Source organism: Anser brachyrhynchus, assembly GCF_964034855.1.
Source record: "Anser brachyrhynchus genome assembly, chromosome: 2".
Taxonomy (NCBI): Eukaryota; Metazoa; Chordata; class Aves; order Anseriformes; family Anatidae; genus Anser; species Anser brachyrhynchus.
Window position 1 is genome coordinate 50,701,291 of NC_137695.1, and position 15,459 is coordinate 50,716,749.

A 15,459-nucleotide genomic window follows, 5' to 3' on the forward strand; every position below is an offset into this window, starting at 1 on the left:
ACAGGATTCCTCGTCCATTCAGGTGTGCGTGCGTGGCGTGTGCCCGGGCTACCTCGAGCCCTGCGTGCGCCGCGTTTGTGCTGCGCGGCCGCCTCGGCCGCTGGCTTGTTCTTGCAGAAAATTGAAGGATGCCGGCGATCATTTCCCGATGGCTGAACTTCTCGGGAAGGGTGTTCTCCGCGTACCCGGTGGTATCGGGCGGATCAGGCGGCGTGTGGCATGCTTATCAAGTTAGCTAAATCCTCAGCTCCGCTTGCTTGCCTTCGCTGCTAGCAAATTAACAAAGGTGTGGTGCTCTGTAAGAATGCACCTCGCTTATAAAAGCTCGCATAAAACTTTCCTCGGAGTTTCCCTTTCTCCGCGGCTGGCTCCTTTAACCGTTCGGTGCCTGCGGTCGGTCGGAAGTTTGTGGCAGCTCCCATCCAAGCGCTGGGATTTTAGGCCACAGCCTTGGAGTTCTCCGCTCACGTGCAAGGTGCTGAGCACGCTATGGCCAGTGAAATTAAAACTGGTAATATCGGCTGCCTCTATCGGCACTCACAGCTGCTAAGTCTCTCTGTGGTTCTCAGAGAGCACAGGGCCCTTTTATGTTTTAGGTGAAATATCATTTTTATCGTGATTAAAAATCCCAAGGAGTATACAGTATTAAAACCAATTTTTTTATCAACAAATAATTCATTTCCAATATTCTGATTTTTTTTTTGCCTTTTATTTCCATTTGTGCTCATCTAAATATTATAGCAGTAGAACAGGAGACTTTCTGCCCCGAAGTTTGTAATGCCTTGAAAAAATATGCAGTCTAATTAGCTTAGAGCTGGGTACTGCTCTTAAAAATGTGTTTAACCGAGGAATGTCTGTCTCTCTTCGTTCTCAGTGCTAGGGCACCACTAACTTGTGCCACCCTTGCACAAATGCAGGTATAATTTTTTTAAGGCACCAAATTTGGCGCTCTGCTCTAATGCCGTAAGCCTGGAGCGACTCCAGTGGACTGGCTTGCGAGCCACTTACACGGGTGTATATCTAGAATAACTCCATTTATTGGACTTAATCCAGGCATGTAGTAGAGTAACAGAGCTCAGAAAGTGATCTGCTGCGTATAGCCATAATTTTCTCTCTCTCTTTTTACGGCAAAAAGCACTGTGGGCTTTAATAGGATTTTTGCCTGATGAAGGAGCTGCTTCAGCCACGTGCCGAAGCGGCGAACACCTCTCTCCCAGCCACTAATCTCGTGTGCATTTACGCTGCTATGGAGCTTGGCCCGGAGGATTTCGTGTCTCGATGATGAGAAATCACCGGCGCCCGCAGCTCGTAGTACCAGGCAGGAGTGTAACGCTGCCCAGAACCGTCTCAGCGAAACAGGTATTTTTAACAGCGCTGGGCTTGCAGCGGCGCACTTGGAGGACGAAGGAGGAACGCCCGCCAGCGGCTCGGCTCCTGCAGTGGCCGGCAGTCCCGGTGCGGTGAGCTGGCAGGTCTCAGCCCGGAGGCATTTCTCCTCAGAGGGGCGAGAGCATGGATAGGCAGTTTCATACACTGAAGAACAGCCTTGACTGACTTGCTTTCCGTGCTAGGAAGGAATATCCTCCCCTCTGCACGGCCGCCTCCGCTATGGGCCACTGTGCCGAGGGGGTGGCTGGAAATAGAAGAGCCTGCTAGGGGGACCGGCTGCAGAAAGTGAAATGATCGCACGCAGCACGGCTCCTGTAGAGTGAGCCGCTGCCTGCCTCGTGCTGCTTATACATATTTTATTGTAAGACAAATTACCTGTGTGACTAAGAGCATTAGAAAGTAATTATTTTCAAAAAGGCCATATATACAGAGTTAAAAGACTTTTTGAAAATAAACAGTGAAACTCTTCTCTCTTGCCCTTCTGGCCTGATTTGATTTATTCAGAAAGGCTGAAAAAACTAGTCTTATTTTAAGATACTCTTACAAGAGACCTGGAATTTCATTTAACAATTTTTTTTATGTAATAGATCCAGTGGCCTAGTTTCGTGTTAATTAAGAAAATAGGCATTAAATGCAGTCACCTGAAAAGCAACTAATGATTTAAACATCAGAATTTGAAAATAATTGTTTTAACACCATAGCTAGTAAAGCAAAATAAAGGCCTAATTTTCCCCTCGCTGAAGTTGAGCGGCCCGTCTTGGTACATGGCAGCCAGGATTGTCATTGTCATTGCTCATGCAGTGTAGTTGCTTTTGTTGTGGTGTACTAATTGAAGGGGAAATGCAATGAAGAAGTGTCGCAGGGCTTAAAGGAAATGCGTGTCAGAATTGCATAGATGGCCTGAAGCGTTCGCTGGTTGCAGACCTGCTCCAGTGTGGGAGGCAGCTCGCGCTGGTGCGCCGTGAGAGGAGTCGGGCGGTGGGGCAGTCTCAGGCCAGGCACACAGGTTCGGAGTGAGTTCCGATCTGGGAGACTGTACAGGCACACTGTGTACAAGTCACAGAGTTCAGATAACAGATTTAAATGGAGGTCCCTTTGGAGGCTACCGTAACCACCTCTGCTTTAGCAAATAAAAATATAATTAGCACGAGGAATAGAAGTACGACAGGCTTGGCACAGGTAAATAGTGCAGTTCAAAGAACTGGCCTGCTATATTCCAGTGACTTCTGGGCAGGAACTTGTATACTTTTCAAAGCCTAAGCTTTGCAAGCTGAAAATCCTGACCTCCTCATTTTGTTGTGCTTTTATACAGGTCTCTTAAGTGAGATAAATAAATAAGTAGGTATTTGGACAAAGGCACTGTATTTTGGAATCTGAGGTCATATGCATGTCTTGTACAGTGGTTCACGTTCTTTATAAGTTGAGGATTTTAGCTTGGTTTTGGCTTAGCTGATACATGACTCATGTTTTTAAATGTAAGAAACTTTGCAGACTCCAGACTTCTGTGAAAAGATGAAAACTGAATCGATGACCTTAGTTCCTTTTTGATCTCAGCACATACATTGAGAGTGTAATGCTTGATGCTCCCCCCACCCCGAGCTGTAGTCTGGGATGGCTCTAAAACACATGCAAATCTGTGTGCGTGTATCAGTCCCAGTCTGCAAAGTTACTTCAGTACATGTCCCAGCGAGGGTTTTGCTGAATGAGGATTGATTAAAGAACCTATCTGGAGTTAAGTATGTGTGTAAATCCTTCCATAAATAGGAACGAGTAAGTATGCTCATAAACTGAAACAACAAAAATGCTTCTCAGTGAGGCAGAAACGGTCTCACTAAATCCTTTTATTGTCCCAAGAGTGATAAAAATACTTGGTGAGATTCCAAGTGAAAAAAACAAAACGTATTTTGTTTAATATGTGATGTCAGCAGAAATTCAATGCTGGCTCTTTGTAATTTTACTGAAGAAAAATTCAGAAATAGAAGAAAAAATCACACTGGTAGTGTTTTCCTTTAATCATATTATTTGGGCACTTGGGGTAAAATGCATCACCTCTAGCATGCCAGTGTTACCTTGACAAAGCAGGGCGCAAGGTAATGCTACATTCCCAAAGCTGATTGTTTTTCATCTGATTTTAGTAGTCGCAGGAGTAGGTTTTCTGGATGATGCCCCTCCTCAAACAAAATATGTTTTGTTGGCAGCAATGACAGTCATCTCAACTTGCTTATGATTCTTCACCTCATTAAGATCACATTTAGGAAAAGAGCACTCAGTCTGACTAAATGGGCTACGTTCTCTCCTGTATGTGCTCTGGCTGCGGGATTAAATCCATAGTTTTATTCGTGCTTGAGTAATAGTAAAAGCAGCCTTTCTCAGTCTTAGTTGGGGTGATTTAGCATCTCGTAAATTGCTTGATTCTTAATTGTGTTTTTGTTTCTTTTCATGTTGGTTCCCATCTCCTCAGCTTCTGGATCAAGAGTCACATCGCAGGCCAAGCCAGACAGAAAAGCAACACAAGCTGTGAATTTATTGTTGACCCCTGTAGCACAGTGACCACCTTTGCTTTTGTTTTCGCCATACAGAGATGCACTGTCAATAAGGTGAGAAAGTAATGCCTTTTATTTCCTCTAACAAGCGTACACTGTCTGCTCTGGGTTCTGGTCAACACGGACACCTGAACGGTGTGGTGTCTGTGATTACCTTCCCACGAAATGTTTGTACTTCCCTTGCCTGGCAGTAGAGGTCCTTGAGAAACTCTCGTCAGAAAAATTCCATTAGCTGGTGACTCAGTTTGGTGACTTACAGGACACTGGGTTCCAGATGAGTGGTTTCATGTTCACCTCAGGTCAGAGTACGCTCAGTTGCTAAAAGACTGTAGTATGAATGGAAAAGTTTACAGGCCTTGATTTTTTTTGTTGTAAAATGCCACGCATGTAATTATATAAATCCTCCCTGCGCTTTTATGAACATTTTTAGTGGTTCTTGTTGCTTGCAGCCTGTTGGACTTTTCCAGCATCCTGGTTTTCTCATGTGCTAAACTGTGTATGACATGAGGATACTTGCCAGGATAGCCAGTCACTACTGACATGCCTGGGTGTCTTTTACACTAGTTTGAGGTATGTTTGCAATTTTTCAGATTTTGTTGCCCTGAAATTCTGGAACCAGAGGATGTAACCGTGCACATCTATCAGTCTCTGCTCCCTCTCCTCTTCCTTTCCTCTCCCCCTCCTTCCCATATGGCTGGGGAGAATACCTTGAAAGAACCAAGTCTCAAGGCTCAACAATCATACTGCCAATAAAAAGAACATAAATTTTTATTTTATTTCTTTAATCTGATTGTCATTAAGCCAGCCTGATTTTTTTGGACCTGTTTTATGATTTTTGAGTGCTTGGGATTGGCAATACTGCTAATGCTTAAAAAAAAAAAAAGAGATATAAGGTCATAAGAAAATTGCTGGTGTCTTTAAATAAAAGAAATTTAAATGTAGTGGTTACTTGCAGAAATTCTGGGTGTTTTTTTTTTTTTTTTCCCCTATGCGCAGCCAGAAAATTCAATTACTATAGCATTCTATTTGTGAGGGGCTGACCAGAAAGTCTTCATTGTAGAATAACTTTTCAATGTGTACAGCATGTCATAGAGAAGTGTGTGGCACATAATTTGCATTTTATTGTGGCTGTGGGGCAGGGTGCTGTGCTCCAAAGGGAAGTTGTCTAAGCAAGCAGTTACATGTAAAGACATGCCTCTTAGGGTTTACAAATGAGCTTGAACGGTGGGGGTGGATTGTAACCAATATACCTCTTTGGAGCGATACAAACTTCTGGAGACTGAAAAGCCAGACAAAGTGCCCGTGCGCTGACACATTTCATCTTTCGGTTTTGGAAGAAAACTGACTTGGTAGCAGCTCTTGGCTTGGGAGATCAAATAGAAGGAAGCTTTTTGTTATGACATGAACATTTCCACAAAGCATTTCTTTTTTTTTTTTCAGAATTGGCTTAGGTTGTATGAAATTGTATTTATTTACAGGAACAATTACTACAGGAAAGGCTTCTGTCTGTTAACTAGAAGTAATCACTTGTAGTATATTGGTCAAATCCTGTGAATAATCACATTGTGCTACCCACAACCTATCGCTAAGTCACCTCAAGTATTTTAGCGTCTGGCGTTTCCTGTGATTGCATAAAAATGAATATATGTTACGAACATTTTGCATTTAAAAAAAAATAACCTAGTTAAGGCTGCTGTAGTTGGCTCAGCTACAGGCACGACAGGAATACGGACTATACTGCTTTTTTTTTCCTGTACCAGTGGAGTTTGAAGTATAGGGTTGTTTTTGTGGACCTTAGAACAGGTTTATTTCTGCTGCTTTTCTTGTTCTTGGACATGCCGTTTTAGTCACTGAGTTTGGGGTACCTCTCTGTTGGCCTCGTTAGTTCTTGTTTTCTCTAGGGAATGATCAAAATCAGGCCCACTGTATAAATAAGTAAAGTAGAAGTTACTGAGATAGCAACTGCCTGCTTGCAAGCGTTATCTCTGTCACTTAACAGAAGGGAGCTCAAAGTAGTAACACGTGAAACAAACGTGACCCGGAGCAGCGCAGTGAGCAGCCACAAATAGGTTTCACAGATCGAGATCGAGCACTGTATGCTACAGCACAGCATCTTTTCCGGCGCTCGCATTTGTTTCAGGGGTAAAGGTGACAGCAGCCCGCTCCATTTCATGCAGACCTGAGTTATTACCACAGTATCTGTCAGAGGGCCTGAGCATTGGGCACGTTTCACTGATCACGTCCAGTATCAGGCCTTGGAAATATTGCTTTGGTCCTGGTGTCCCCAGATGTGTATTTCATAGCTTTACTCACACAAGGAGTCGCCTGCCTGCTGGGAGTAAAGCTGCTTTGGTGTGCAAGCTTCAGGTGTGCCCACCACTCCAGCTCCAGCAGCTTCCTTGCAGAGTCTGCTGTGCTTTTTGCCTGTTTGAGGACATTGGGCTTAGTAAAACGAAGATTGCATACATTGAGATATGGCTTTTTTTTTTTTTCAATCCTGACTTCAGTTAATTTTAGCCTGAGCTAAAAACCATAGAGTTATTGTTATTTGTTTGGAGCATGCACTGCCTCCTTCCATCCTTCCATGCAGGCAAATAACTCAATGCCTTCTTTTAAACGGTTGTGTTGAGAGGATTTTGCATGAGACACTGGACATCTTAACAGCTAAAGAGTTCTTTTTAATCTTTTCCACTCTCGAGTCACTTGATATCTATGAATCATATTATAGTATCGGGTTGAATTTACAGCCACAGCCTTTTTGTAATAATTTTTTTTTGCTGAATTTTCCAGAAGTATAGCTGTGCACTACTTCGTATGGCTTATTTTTTACATAAGGCGTAAGTTCTGCTTTATGTAGGCTTCTGGCTGCTGTTCTCTGTAAATGAACCACAATCTATCCTTTTAAAATATTTTGTAGTGAATGTAAAGAGAGGTAATCTGTCTCTATATTAGTGCGTCCGAAGGCAATTTTTTGATTGCCCTATCGGTGTTGTTTTATCATAGCTGATCTTATTTCTTCCCTCTTACACTGTTTGTCAAGGCCTACAATGGCTGTAGGGCTAAAAGAAGGCAGGTGGTGGAGATTTTGAACGTATTAAGAGCACAAGTGAAACGAAGATGTGAACTAGGTATAATTGGAGAGTAATTAGAAATCATTTTAATTTTTTTTAATTGTTTGTTTTGTGTGTGAGTGAATAACGCTTTGGTAAATTAAATGAAAAGATGTGAATGCAGAGTACGATCTCAGAAATGAGTCTCTGCCGCCTCCTCAGCCCTGCCCCGTCACCTCGGCGGTGACCTTTCATGGTTCTGCTCTGTTGTTCCCTGGGCAGATGCTGCTAGCCTGATGTCAGATTGATTGAAGGTTTTGCAACACGGTCTGAAGTCTAAATGGAGCTGAGTGTAGTGATCTGCCTAGATAAAAGCAGTAGGCTCACGTATGTAACGTGATATAAGCCGAGACCTGAGGTTTGATTCACCTTCCAGCGTGTGCTTTTAAAAAGCTGTGCCTGCAGCTGGAATAAGGGACTGTGGAGGATCTGTCCCGCGTTGTGGCTTGCCGGCATTACCTCAGCGTGGTCTTCTGGGTGCTGGAGTAAGTGTTGGAGAGACAGTGCACTTTGAAGGGCTGAGGGCCACAACGTTGAGATTACCATCACTGATCGGTAGTTTAGTGTGTGCCTCAGTGTCTGTGCATGCTCTCCTCCTTCCCTCTCCCTTGGCTGTGTGAGCTGGGCAGGGGCTGCCCGCTGGATTTTGCCATGCCTTGATACCAGGGGTATGCTTTTGGTTGAAAGCTAGTCCAGATCCAGGCAGCATCTGGTTTTGAATCTGTTAGCTGGGAGGCTTCTTGTGGTGAGGTACTGCGATGGAGGCAAACCCCCAGTTTGATAATTCCTTCTTTATTTTCTAGTGATCAGCCCGTTTTGAGACTAACTGAAACTCCGACTTAAGGATTTATTGAGTCACTCTTCAGTCTATAAAAAGGACAAAAGTTTAAGTGTTTCTCACTCGTATTGGAGTGTGGTTGTGACTGTTACCACCTTTTTTGTTTGTCAGGTACCCACGCATGAAGGCCCTTGTAGTTTTGCAAATTTCACATTGCTGTGAGACTAGCTACTTGAAAGAAAATCAGGCTTTAATGGAGAAGGATAATTACAAAAAGCAGGCTTAATCCTTCCTTATTGCACTCAGAATTTTTGTGCCAGAGAGTATTTCCTCATTGGTGCCGTTCCTTTTCAGCATCACGTGTAGCAGCTGAGTAGGGAGTGCCTTTTCTGGTTACTATGGTAGTAAAAGCATTGGTCCTCTTCCTTAGCCCCTGAGCACATCAACTCTGGTACTAGGCTGCATCCATAGCTTTCCTCAGGTGGTCTGACAGCAAAGTGGTCCAGAACGGTTTGAAAATTCATTGTGTGCAAGAGAAAAAAATCTTGGTGCCTTATCACGCTGGAAAAAGTTGCGAGTTAATCCCTCACGTACCACTAGTGGTTAAAAACCCATAGCACTAATCATATGTAATGCATTTTTATTTACAGATTAGTAGGCTCTACTCTGACATATGACTAACAGGGAAGCCCCTCCCTTTAACAGTTGTATGTCATCTGCTTCAGAGAACTAATTACTTGGCAATTCCCATTTGGTAATTCCCTCTTTATTTTCTGATGAGTTACTTAACAGTGATGAGCTTGTTGAGCAGAATACCATGCTTAATCTGTGCTTCAGAAACTACAGTGCGGGCCTGGGGATATCATTGTTTTCTAAATGCTGTTTAGCCTTGCCATAGGAACATTGAAACCGCACTAAGACATGTTAACAGTTCACAGTTAACGGTAAGCTTAACGTGAGTGATGCAGTTATATGCCAAAAAATAAACGGGGGATGTAGATTACTGGTGCGGTTGCATTTTAAAATTGTGTCCGGAATAGAACAGTCTGCAAACAGGATGTTAAGTATATCATTTCTCCAAAAATCAAAACAAAACCTAACACAGACATAAGGAAATAAGAGCTTGTGTCAGATGTATCTCCTGTGTATCATTTTACCTCTCCACTGAAATAACCCATTTTAAAGGAAATATATATATATATATATATTTAAATCACCATTTTCCTGTAATACCTGTTTGACAGTTCAGTTGGTAATGGTAGTTGTTGCCTTGTTTTAATATGAGATACTTAAATAAAATATCACTGTGTTTTCTTGCTGTTACCTGTTTTTCTTTATCCTTCCCCAACCCCTTTCCACATTCTTTTGCTCTAGTTCCACAGCAACACTTGTTTCTGGCTGGGGAATGCATTACAAGCCTCACTGCTAATTACTGTGTTACAGTGTTTTTAGAGGGTACCTGAGTTCAGCGGCGCTTAGCTACAGCACCAGGCGAGGGGATTTATGGGGTGAAGTAACATCAGTCTGTTCATGGCAGTCTCGGTAAGGTCAAAGTGAGTCTATCCTGCAGATCGGGGTCCCTTTCAGACCCAATGGCTCTGAAATTCAACCGTGTGAAACCATGCCATTGAATTTGATTAACGTTTTATCGTTGACTTCAGTAGAGGAAGGTTTGTGGATCAACAGCAGTCCCTTTGGCTAGCTGGCAGCGTTGTCCCACAGATACTGTTACCTAAAGAATTGGATTTTAGGCACTCGTGCTGTAAGCTGAGAATTGGGCTGCTTTTCTTGTAGAAGGAGAAGCGTAGTATTTTGTGTATTAGCTCACATGACATTGCATCATCGGGCTTGCTGATTTATTAGATATTCACAGTGATATCTCTTGGCCAGGTACTGGAAACTCTGTCACAGGCTTATTTTATCAATGAGAAAAATGCATTTGTATGTAGTTACATGTGTTTTTTGTAAGATTAATCAGAAGAACAGTAATTTTATGAAATGTACAATTCAGAGCAGATTAATCTACTTTAATTGTGTTCATGAAGTACACCAGCTATAAAATTTTTGAAAGGGATGTTAATCAAGTTGATCAAAGGTGGCTTGAAGTACAGAATTCAAATACTAACACAATTACACTCTGTCTGTTTGTATGTTTGCTGTAACTTGGGTGATGATTTCTCTTATTTTTAAGACAAAAATAAGTTCCTTTTTTTTCTTCCCGAGCCTCGGTGTCAGAATCATTTTACAGGGGCAGCCAAAGAGTTATGGGTTGATAATTTGGGATGATCTTCATCTGCCTGCTCAGAGGCAAAAGGTTGCAGTGGTGATTATCCACCCATGAGTTGTCCAAGCCAGTCTCCATTCATCTTCCTCTTCAGGCTAACCAGTACTGCTTTAAAGACTGAGCCTCTACTTAGGCAGCATTGCCTGTGATTTCAGAAGAGATTGCTGCTAAGGACTACAGATTTGGTCAATGGTATTTTCTTCCCTCAGCAAGGGGAGGCAGTGTTCCTTGTCATTAAAATTGAACTTTTACTTAAAATATTTCACCCCAGACATGCCAATAGGGGTTATTCTATCAATATTTGTGCAAGTAAAACACTACTGTCTGTGAACATGACCCTTCAACTACTACAAGATCTTAATTTCACAGAATCATAGAATCACAGAATGGTTTGGGTTGGAAGGGACCTTGAAGACCACCCAGTGCCAACCCCCCTGCCATGGGCAGGGACACCAGACCAGGTTGCCCAAAGTCCCATCCAGCCTGGCCTTGAACACCTCCTGGGATGGGGCATCCACAGCTTCTCTGGGCAACCTGTGCCAGTGCCTCACCATGCTTTCAGTAAAAAATTTCTTCCTTATATCTAATTTAAATTTTCCCTCTTCTAGTTTAAAGCCATTCCCCCTTGTCCTATCACTGCACCCGCTGACAAAGAGTCCCTCCCCAGCTTTCCTGCAGGCCCCCTTTAGGTACTGGCAGGCCGCTGTAAGGTCTCCCTGGAGCCTCTTCTTCTCTGGTCTGAACAACCCCAGCTCCCTCAGCCTCTCCTCGTGGGAGAGTTGCTCCAGCCCATTGATCATATTTGCAGCCATCCTCTGGACTGGTTCTAATTCTTACATGTCCTTCTTGTGCTGGGGTCCCCAGAGCTGAGCGCAGGGCTCCAGGTGGGGTCTCACGAGAGCAGAGAAGAGGGGGAGAATTCACCTCCCTCGCCCTGCTGGCCACACTTCTTTTGATGTGGCCCAGGATACGGTTGGCTTTCTGGGCTGCAAGCGCACGTTGCCAACTCATGTTGAGCTTCTCATCAACCAACACCCCCAGGTCCTTCTTCTCAAGGCTACTCTCAATCCACTCTCCGCCCAGCCTGTATTTGTGCTTGGGATTGCCCCAGCCCAGGTGCAGGACCTTGCACCTGGCCTTGTTGAACTTCATGAGGTTTGCGCAGGCCCACCTCTCAAGCCTGTCCAGGTCCCTCTCGATGGCATCCCTTTCTTCCAGCATGTTGACTGCACCACACAGCTTGGTGTCATCAGCAAACTTGCTGAGGGTGCACTCAATTTCACCATCCATGTCACTGACTAAGGTGTTAAATAGTGCCGGTCCCAATACAGATCCCTGAGGAACACTGCTTGTCGCACCACTCGTCACTGATCTCCACCTGGACATTGAGCTGTTGACTGCAACTTATTTAGTGTGACCATCCAACCAATTCCTTACCCACCAAGTGGTCCATCCGTGAAATCCATGCCTCTCCAATTTAGAGACAAGGATGTCATGTGGGACAGTGCCAGATGCTTTGCACAAGTCCAGGTAGATGACGTCAGTTGCTCTATCCACCAGCGTTGTAACCCTATCGTAGAAGGCCATCTTGTTGGTCAGGCAAAAAGTCATATTAATGCCATTTGTCAGGCATACTGATTTCATACTATTGTTTTAAGATTCGAGCATCCAGTTTTAATGAAACAGAACAAAACAAACGCATCTTGTTAACATGTGGAGCAGTACATCCCAAGGGCTGGTGGAAAGGCCAAAGGCAAACAGGTGGATCTGGGCAAGCACTTTATCTTTGCATCTCCTGGTTTGCAGAACTGGAAAGCTGCTTTACCTTTCCAGTTAAGTCTTGTCTGTCTCTTCTTTCAATCAAGGATGAGTTTTAGGTTTCCTGCTATCAATCTTGCTAAATTTTCTTGGATGTTCGCTGTGATCTGGCCTGATACGTGTTGTTGATACAGCCCTGGAAGTCATTTGACGTTTGCTTTTTGAACGTGACGGTTAATTAAATTGTGGGGTGATAGCTGACACAGCAATACAGTCTCTGTAATGTGTTTCAAGGCCTGCATTGTATTTGATGGGGAAAGAGGGGGATGGTGGGTGTCGTGGGCCAATAACCTATAGTTTAAAATTGCACTGTGTCTTTTTTCTGGGTAGTGCACAAGTAAGTTATAGAGGGACTTAAAATATATGTGATACTACGATACTGGAAGGACTGAATAAAAAATACAAGTCTTTATTTTGTCCCATGTTTGCGCAAGCTGAAGGAATTACTCAGTCCTTGTGCCTGGTTTCTTCAGGTATGAGACTGCCACAAACCAGCTTGGGTATGTCCTAGAATGTGTTGGTCACCTCGAGGTTATTTTGCTTGCAGCTGTGTGGCAGATTCAGGGGAAATACAGTGTGCGGCGACTGAGTGAATTAAAGTAATGATAATAAACTTCATGAGTGGCATTTGTTACATGACACTGCTCTCCAGATGTTGTTATCTGTTAGAGTACAGCCAAAAAGGGCCCTAAGGAAAATGAAGATGGATAGAAGGTACATAGTAAGCATCTGCAACACATTAAACAGCAGCAATCAAACACGCCAGTTACCTAAGGACTTGAACTTGCTGAACGTCACGTTGGTTGAAAGGAATGGAAGAAATGCAAACTAAGACACACTTCTGCTCCGTTTGCAGCGGTACTATGAGGTCCGTTTGCCTGAGCTGTCAGCGGGCTGGCTGCAATGTCTGGGGCTGTTTATACAGCGCCTTACTTAGCTGGCGTGTCTCTGTGAAACCAGCAGTGCTGTGCAGCCCGAGCGGCCGCGGCCAGGCTCTTGCTGTCCTCGCCTTGGGCAGCATGAACTCTGCGCGTCCTTTATCGCACTGAGGTGCTCAGTCAGGGCCAGCAGCGGATTGAGGGGTCTGGTTCCCACCTCCATTGCTTGCTTTGGTGGTTGAAGCAGAACCACAAGCATGTAAACGCAGTGTGTCAGAGCATGGCATCTGGCTTGGCTTCTCTGGGGGCAGCCAAGGCCTTATGAAGTTGGAGCTGCTGGTGGCAGGTCAGCTTTGCTGACAGGACGCTGTTTGGTTGGTGCTGCCATAGTCGAGTGTTAGCTTGGCTTTTCCTTCATGGGAAGAGGGAATGAGAACTTCCTCAGTCAGGTGTCATCAGTTGTCTTTCCAGTCTTTAGATGGACGTGTTGGTGAATTAGACTAATCTTTCTTTATAAAGCCAAGCAATGTTTTGCCCCTTCATCCTTCTGTCCTGCTGTAGCCTTTTCCAGACTTTATTGTTTTGTGGCTGGCCAATTAATCTTTCTCCTCAGCCCCTTCCTTCTCTGCTGAGTTTCTCCTGTGCTCAGCATTTCTTGCTGCTGCCTGGCCTACTTGTACGGCTGCCTCACCAGCTTCGCTACCTGCCTGCTGCTTTGGTTGCCTGCTAGCCCTTTCTTGGGCTTGATTTCTGTGTGTATTTCTGTGTCTCTAACATCCATTTCTACTTAGAGGGTTTCAATACCTCAGTAATTTTCTGCAGAACTGCGCATTTGAATGTCGTTTCATCTACCTCTCTTCCTTCCTCGTTAGTCATAGCTGGTTTCTGAGCTTTGCAACCCTGACGATCTGTCCGGACAAGCCTTTCACTCCATACGGCCCTCCCCTTCTCCTCATGGGAAAAAAACCTTTATTTCTTCTCTGAAGCTTCACTGTGGGTGCCCGTTTCACTGGCTGAACATTGGATTTTCAGTCCTGCCTGCCCCTGCCAGTCTTCCCTGGCTTCCAGCTGCAGTTGTCTCTTCAGCTGGTGTCTTGCTTTTCAGGCTGATCAGCTGGTTGCTAGCAAATTAGTTGCATTTATCTGTTTGTATAATATTACATGCTGGCAGTTTAAAAATAACTCAGCTGTTTTCTCTGTACCTGAGCATGAGTCGGGAGCCACCCTCTTTGGGTCATTTGTTCATAAGATAAAGGGGTCACTGTTACTTTCCTATCATATCATGTGGTCTGCTAGTCAGAGGACTCTTTTATTGTGTTAATAGCAGCAGTTTAAATCGGTAACATTAGTAAGCTTTAAAAATATATTTTTACATACTATACTGATGGCACAAAAGCAATAGCTTGGACTGTTTTTCTTGGTTTCCAGGCATTTTCATACTGGCAAAATGCTATGGTAATAGGTTACAAAACTTTTGAGATAAATTGTAAACTAAGCCAAAAAAGAATGTTTGAAAAGCACTTAATTCAGAAAAAGAATAGAAAAAAAAAAAGAAATTGAACGTGCTGTGCATTCTGAGTGAGGCTCTTCACTGAGGGAAAAATTCCTTGACTGCTGTGGGGAAGTACAGGAATGAAGTACCCACTGAATGAGTGAAGTTCACAGAAGGTATGAAGTGAAAAAATGTGAGGGTTGCTTCTTTCCCCCACAGTTGGTTGTTGTTTTTTTTTTTTATATCATTACAAGTGCTTTTGCCAAGATCTGACTATTGGCACAATAGTGTGGTTATAGTAGATTGAAAAAACAATAAGTATTTTGGTTGATAAGTTTTGGAGATGTTTTCACAAAAAAAAAACAAAAAAACTATGCTTTTGACTGAAAGGAAAGCTGTCAAAAATAATGCCTTTATCTAAAAATTGATACCTGTTCTTGTTATAGATAATACCAAAAGAGATGCAAACGGAAGGAAATTGTTGGAAAATATGCATTATCCAAATGGATTTACTCAGCGTATTTGACAAGAGATTGCAAGTAGTTAGTTTCACTTTTCCTGTATATAGGCAGTCTCTCAAGGTGAGAGAAGTATCTGAAAAAAAGCAACGACATGCTTATAAGACGAGATAAATTGGTACAGTGAGTTCAGAGATATGAGTTAGTACTTTTTAAATCTCTATTAAAAACAAGACTAGACTCCATATTGATAGAGTCCTTTTAAAGGCAATGCCCTTTTAATCAGCAAACAGGTCCTCTGTGCATCAAATAATTAAAAATAGAGCAAAGTTTCTGAACAAGGCGTCTGGCAGAAGCGTCTGTACTTCCATCTGTGCATGATTAGCAGAATGTTTCATGATATTTAAATAGCACAAGCTTTGCTCTCTTTTTTATTATTTGTTGTGCTGAAGACCTGTTTGCTTGTTAAGTGGTCTTTTTTGAATAGTTACTGGCAAGGAATCAGGAAAGTGTATGAAGACATCTTGTACACACTGCAAATACCAAATTGTCCCTTTTTTTTTTCAGAGTCACTGCCCTTACTATTTTTTGATACGAATTTTACCATATCTTTCATTTGGTTTTTAAAATTTCTTACAGACCAGTTCATTTCAAAGAGAGTGTTGTGGTCATTGGCCGTGGACTACAGTCTTGTTGATATGCAATTATT

General features: G+C 43.2%; 1 protein-coding gene across 17 annotated transcripts in view; it reads left to right on the forward strand.

Moving 5' to 3' along the window:
• Positions 1-15,459, forward strand: part of ATXN1 (ataxin 1) — a 218,355-nt gene that overhangs the window by 2,498 nt on the left and 200,398 nt on the right. For 15 of the 17 annotated variants that reach the window (XM_080579215.1, XM_080579227.1, XM_080579216.1 and 12 more), the window contains exon 2: positions 3,851-3,986. The gene's annotated coding sequence lies outside the window, so the exon portion shown is untranslated. Of the gene's footprint in view, positions 2,569-3,850; positions 3,987-4,015; positions 4,503-15,459 lie in introns of those variants that run through there. The other 2 variants (XM_080579230.1, XM_080579221.1) reach the window with 2 other exon arrangements.